This window comes from Triticum urartu, chromosome 1 (assembly GCF_003073215.2).
Source record: "Triticum urartu cultivar G1812 chromosome 1, Tu2.1, whole genome shotgun sequence".
NCBI lineage: Eukaryota > Viridiplantae > Streptophyta > Magnoliopsida > Poales > Poaceae > Triticum > Triticum urartu.
Window position 1 is genome coordinate 261,886,680 of NC_053022.1, and position 6,183 is coordinate 261,892,862.

Sequence of the window (6,183 nt, forward strand, 5' to 3'; positions counted from 1 at the left end):
GTAGGTGCCTATAGACTTGCAAGATAGGATCAAGAACTCTCATACATTGATGAAAACATAATAGGTTCAGATCTGAAATCATGGCACTCGGGCCCTAGTGACAAGCATTAAGCATAGCAAAGTCAGAGCAACATCAATCTCAGAACATAGTGGATACCAGGGATCAAACCCTAACAAAACTAACTCCATTACATGATAAATCTCATCCAACCCATCACCGTCCAGCAAGCCTACGATGGAATTACTCACGCACGGCGGTGAGCATCATGAAATTGGTGATGGAGGATGGTTGATGATGATGATGGCGATGGATTCCCCTCTCCGGAGCCCCGAACGGACTCCAGATCAGCCCTCCCGAGAGAGTTTAGGGCTTGGCAGCGGCTCCGTATCATAAAATGCGATGAATCCTTCTCTCTGTTTTTTCTCCCCGAAAGTGAATATATGGAGTTAGGGTTGAGGTCGGTGGAGCATCAGGGGTCCCACGAGGCAGGGGGGCGCCCAGGGGGGTAGGGCATTGTAACACCCCGGATGTAATTTACCTTATATGTACTCCAACTCTTGCCGTTTCCGGCGCTAAGTTATTTTATTCCCTCGGGTTCGGGTTTTTGTCTCTGTGTGTTGTTGTCGTTGTCATGCATCTCATATCATGTCATGATGTGCATTGCATTTGCATACGTGTTCGTCACATGCATCCGAGCATTTTCCCCGTTGTCCGTTTTGCATTCCGGCGCTCCTATCTCCTCCGGTGGTCCTTTCTACCTTCTTTTCGTGTGTGGGGGTTAAACATTTCTGGATTGGACCGAGACTTGCCAAGCGGCCTTGGTTTACTACCGGTAGACCGCCTGTCAAGTTTCGTGCCATTTGGACTTCGTTTGATACTCCAACGGTTAACCGAGGGACCGAGAAGGCCTCGTGTGTGTTGCAGCTCAACACCCTTCCAATTTGGCCCAAAACCCACCAAAACTCTATCCATCATATAGAGCGTTCGATCACGATCGTGTGGCCGAAAACCGCACCTCATTTGGACTCTCCTAGCTCCCCCTATGCCTACATAAAGACCCCCCCATTCGAAATCACAGACGAAACCCTAGTCCCCTCCCTCCCCACGCGCCACCGGACACTTTTCCGTCCAGCCGGACATTGTCCGCTCCGCCGCCGGCCACTCCGGGAGCGCCACGTGTCATGGGCGGGCGCCCCCTTCGTCGTCGACCGCGCGGGCCCGCCAGGCCCGGAGCCGGCCCCTGCGGCCCAGACGTCGCGCGCCGCCGCCTGCCTCTTCTCCGCCCAAGCCGGCAAGACCCTCGCCGCGCCGCCGCCTTCGCCTCGCCGCCCGCCGCGCCGACGCCGCCCCGCCTCCTTGTCGCCGGCGCCCACCTCGCCGGACGGCGCCGCCCCCCTCCGCGCGCCTCCACTCCAGTGCCCGGCCCCGGCTACCTCCTCCTCGTCCTCGAACTCCGGCCGGCGAACCTCGGATTGCGCGCAGCTACAGTAACCCGATCCGGATCCAGATCTGATTCGGTTGACTTTTTCCCTCCTAACCCTAATTATTTTGCATTCTTGCTCATGTCGTAACTCCGCATCCGTAACTCCGTTTTGGGCGTGTAACATATCAAAATGTTCGTCTCAGAGAGCACATCATTTCATCTCATTGCATCATTTTCTTTGGAGCTCATATTGATGCCCGAAATGCTGTTGAAAGAGAGCTATTTGAGTTAATTGTCAGATCTGCTGCACCAAATAGCTATTTGTCATTTTTGCCATGATTAATTTGTGCATGATATGCTCCTGAGCTCTACATGTGTTTTGTTATATGCCATGCCATCTTTATAGAGGTGCTTACCATGTATTTTTGTCATATGTGTGGTGACTAGCACAAGCTTGCAAAGTTGTGCATTCGTTAATGCTGATTTCAGGGACTTAGAATTTCTCTAAGTCCTTGATCTGTTGTTATCAATATGCCATATGTTCATGTTGTTTCCTAGTGATCCGTGCATCGTTTTAGGATGATCAGTAAGTATGATTTGTTAATATTGTGGTGCTCTATCCACACATGTCTTTGTTTGCAATTATGGAGCACCCTAGCTTGAGTCAATCGAGCTCTACTTTTGCTATTTCGGGAATCCTGGCAGATTGTCTACTTGTTAGCGATTTTGCCAAGGATGTTGTTGTTGATCCGTGCATGCTATGTTGTTGTTCTTGCCATGTCTAGCTTATATCATATGTATTCTTGATGGGTGTATGCTTAGTTTGTCATGTCATGCTCTGTAGTGAGTGCATCGAGCTCGTAAACATGCCTACTCGTTAACATATTTGCATGCTCCAGTTTTTCACAAAGTCTGAGATCTGATTATGTTTTTTCCATGTTCACATGCTTGCAATTATATTTTCTGATCCCTTTTGGCTCAAGGTCACTAAGTGACTTTTGTTAAGATCTTTGAGTAGCTCCATGCCATGCCTTTTTCCATGTTAAGTTCCTGTAGCATATAGTTTTCGTGCTCCAAAGTGTGCTACCTGATCTGAAATTCCAGGCTTGTGTTAATTTCAGTAAGTCTGAAACCTGTTTATCGTTTGCGCTTTTTCCATGCTTGTTTGAACCTGTTAATCGATGAATTGGCCGCCGCTCAGTGTTCATCTTTTGTCAAGCATCATGAGTGGATTCCTGCCATGTATTTTGTTGCCATGTTTGAGTGTTGTAGAATAATTATCTTGATGCATTTAGATGGCTACTTGTTGTTTGTCGCAGACCGGTGCCATATTTGTTTTGCTTGCCATTTCCAAACCATGCATCCGATTTCAGTGATATTTATATTGATTTCAACCGAAATAACCTCACCTTTCCAGTGGCACTCTTGGATTTCCAAGTTGAGGCCAAGTTCAATCATTCCTTGTCAAATCTTGCATATGCATTATATATCGCATCCCGCATAGCATACCATGTTTGCATCATGTTGTTCGAGCTTTGCACGTGGTTGATTGTGTTCCTTTTGCTTGTTTGTCTTGTTTGGGTAGAGCCGGGAGACGAGTTCGCTAATGAGGAGCCCGTTGAGTTTGCTTACGAGGATCAAGTCAACTCTGACAACTTTGCAGGCAAGATGATCATACCCTCGAAATCACTTCTATCTTTGCTTGCTAGATGCTCGCTCTTTTGCTATGCCTATGCTACGATTCCTACCACTTGCTTATCATGCCTCCCAAATTGCCATGTCAAACCTCTAACCCTCCATGTCCTAGCAAACCGTTGATTGCTATGTTACCGCTTTGCTCAGCCCCTCTTATAGCGTTGCTAGTTGCAGGTGAAGATTAGAGACCGTTCCTTGTTGGAACATTGTTTATTGTTGGGATATCATTATATTACCTTGTTATCTTAATGCATCTATATACTTGGCAAATGGTGGAAGGCTCGGCCTTTTTCCTAGTGTTTTGTTCCACTCTTGCCGCCCTAGTTTCCGTCATATCGGTGTTATGTTCCCGGATTTTGCGTTCCTTATGCGGTTGGGTGATAATGGGAACCCCTTGACAGTTAGCCTTGAATAAAACTCCTCCAGCAATGCCCAACCTTTGTTTTACCATTTGCCACCTAGCCTTTTTTCCCTTGGGTTTCGTGGACTCAAGGGTCATCTTTATTTTAAACGCCCGGGCCAGTGCTTCTCTAAGCGTTGGTCCAACCCAGAGCACCGTGCGGGGCCGTCCCTTGGCAACTTGGGTTACGTTGGCTCCCGTACGCTTAGCTTATCCAGTGTGCCCTGAGAATGAGATATGTGCAGCTCCTATCGGGATTTGTCGGCACATTCGGGCGGTGTTGCTGGACTTGTTTTACCATTGTCAAAGTTGTCTTGTAGAACTGGGATGCCTAGTCTGATCGGAATGTCTCGGGAGAAGGTTTATCCTTCGTTGACCGTGAGAGCTTGTGATGGGTTAAGTTGGGACTCCCCTGCAGGGATTTGAACTTTCGAAAGCCGTGCCCGCGGTTATGGGCAGATGGGAATTTGTTAATGTCCGGTTGTAGATAACTCGAACCTTAACTTAATTAAAATGAATCAACTGCGTGAGTAGCCGTGATGGTCTCTTCTCGGCGGAGTCCGGGAAGTGAACACGGGGTTGGAGTTATGCTTGCCGTAGGTTGTTCTATAGTTCTTCGTTCGTGCTTTGCCTTCTCTTCTCGCTCTCTTTTGCGAATAGGTTAGCCACCATATATGCTAGTCGCTTGCTGCAGCTCCACATATTACCTTGCCTTACCTATAAGCTTAAATAGTCTTGATCGCGAGGGTGCGAGATTGCTGAGTCCCCGTGGCTCACAGATTACTTCTAAACCAGATGCAAGGCCCGATGACTCCGTTCCAGATGATGCGCTTGAGCTCGAGTGGGAGTTCGACGAAGACTCACAACGTTACTATGTGTCTTTCCCTGATGATCAGTAGTGGTGCCTAGTTGGGTCGATCGGGACCGTGTCGCATGTTGGGGTTGATCTTTTATTTTGGTACCGTAGTCGGACCATGAGTGTATTGGATGATTGTAATGCTATTTATGTACTTTGTGTGACATGGCGAGTGTAAGCCAACTATGTACCTTTCCCCTTATTATCTATTTACATGGGTTGTTGTGAAGATTACCTTACTTGCGACATTGCTTTCAATGCGGTTATGCCTCTAAGTCGTGCTTCGACACGTAGGAGATATAGCCGCATCGAGGGCGTTACAAGTTGGTAATCAGAGCCTTCCCCGACCTTAGGAGCCCCCACTGCTTGATCGAATTAGCTACCGTTGTTGAGTCTAGAAAAATGTTTTGAGTCACTTAGGAATTATATATCAGAGAGTTTAGGAATTCTTTTTACTCCCCAGTCCCTTCATTGCTCTAGTAAGGCATCCTGACGTAGAGTTTTGACTCTTCTCTTCTCAAATTTCACTAAAAAAAATTAGGATCATGCGGGTATCTTGGAATCGTTCCGATTGATTTGTGACGAGAACATTGTTCTTGGTGCCTCCTGTCATTTAGGGGTTGTGGCAGTGTCCCGGGGAGTTGAGCTCCGAGGTGTTGTCGTCACAATTTTATCGTTGCAGTTCTGGAATACCTGAGTTTAGTTCGCCGACATCGAAAATCTCTTTTAAGCAGTTGTTGGTGAGATAACCTCGACGCCACCCAGTACTGGGGCAGGAGTTCGGGAGTATTGCCATAACTTGTATAACAGATGCTTTTTGAAGGTTGAGGTAGACGATTTCCGAAGTTTTCTTGGTTATGTGTTGAAGGATGGATACAGCTGGATGTAGGATTTGCTAGATTTGGGTGAGATATTATTCTTCCCCTGTATCCCCAACACCTGATTGCATAACCGGAAAGGTTCGGGAGTTTCATAGGTGGGAATTCTTGTAGCTCTAGTTCTTCTTCCACGGATATTTGGTTTGAGATTGGGTGATCCTTACCGAGTATTCGTTCTTGCTCCATACCTTGTTGATTTTATTCCTCTACCTAAACTCTAAGTGGCTTCTCAATTTATGGATATGTGACCATTTCAATTGGAATGCATTCGTTCATTTTGTTTGGATGTGAAGACTATATGTTGCAATTTCAACCCGCTTGATTCAGCTTCAATTTTATCTGTCAATATGCTAATGGATGTCAACCTGTTCAGGATGGCTCCTCCAACGCGCACGACTCCAAATCCTGATCCGCCACCACCACCTCCTCCTCCGGAGGCATGGCAAGCTGTGATGGACGCTACCAATGCAAACACGCAGCTGATCATGCAAATTCTTCAAGAGCGCAACCAAGCGAACCAAGGCAACCAAGGCAACAATCAGAATCACTTTGCTACACTCAACCAGTTCATTGCTAACCAGCCAAAGACCTTTAGCAATTGCGTTGAGGCAACTGACGCTGATGATTGGCTCATGGACTTGTGCAAGCATTTTGAGTACAGTAACATTAGGCCTGAGGACTTTGTCAAGTCCGCTTCCTTCCAACTCAAAGACCAAGCTGCAGAATGGTTCCAGCAGTACAAAGATTCCAGAGGAGGCCGTGTGATTACCTGGGATGAATTCTGTCAAGACTTCAAAGCTCATCATATTCCTCAGAGCGTGGTTGAAAGCAAGCGTGAGGAATTCCGCAACCTGAAGCAAGGCTCTATGTCTGTCTATGACTACAACAAGATGTTTCAGAAGCTCGCCCGCTTTGCTAAGCAGGACGTCC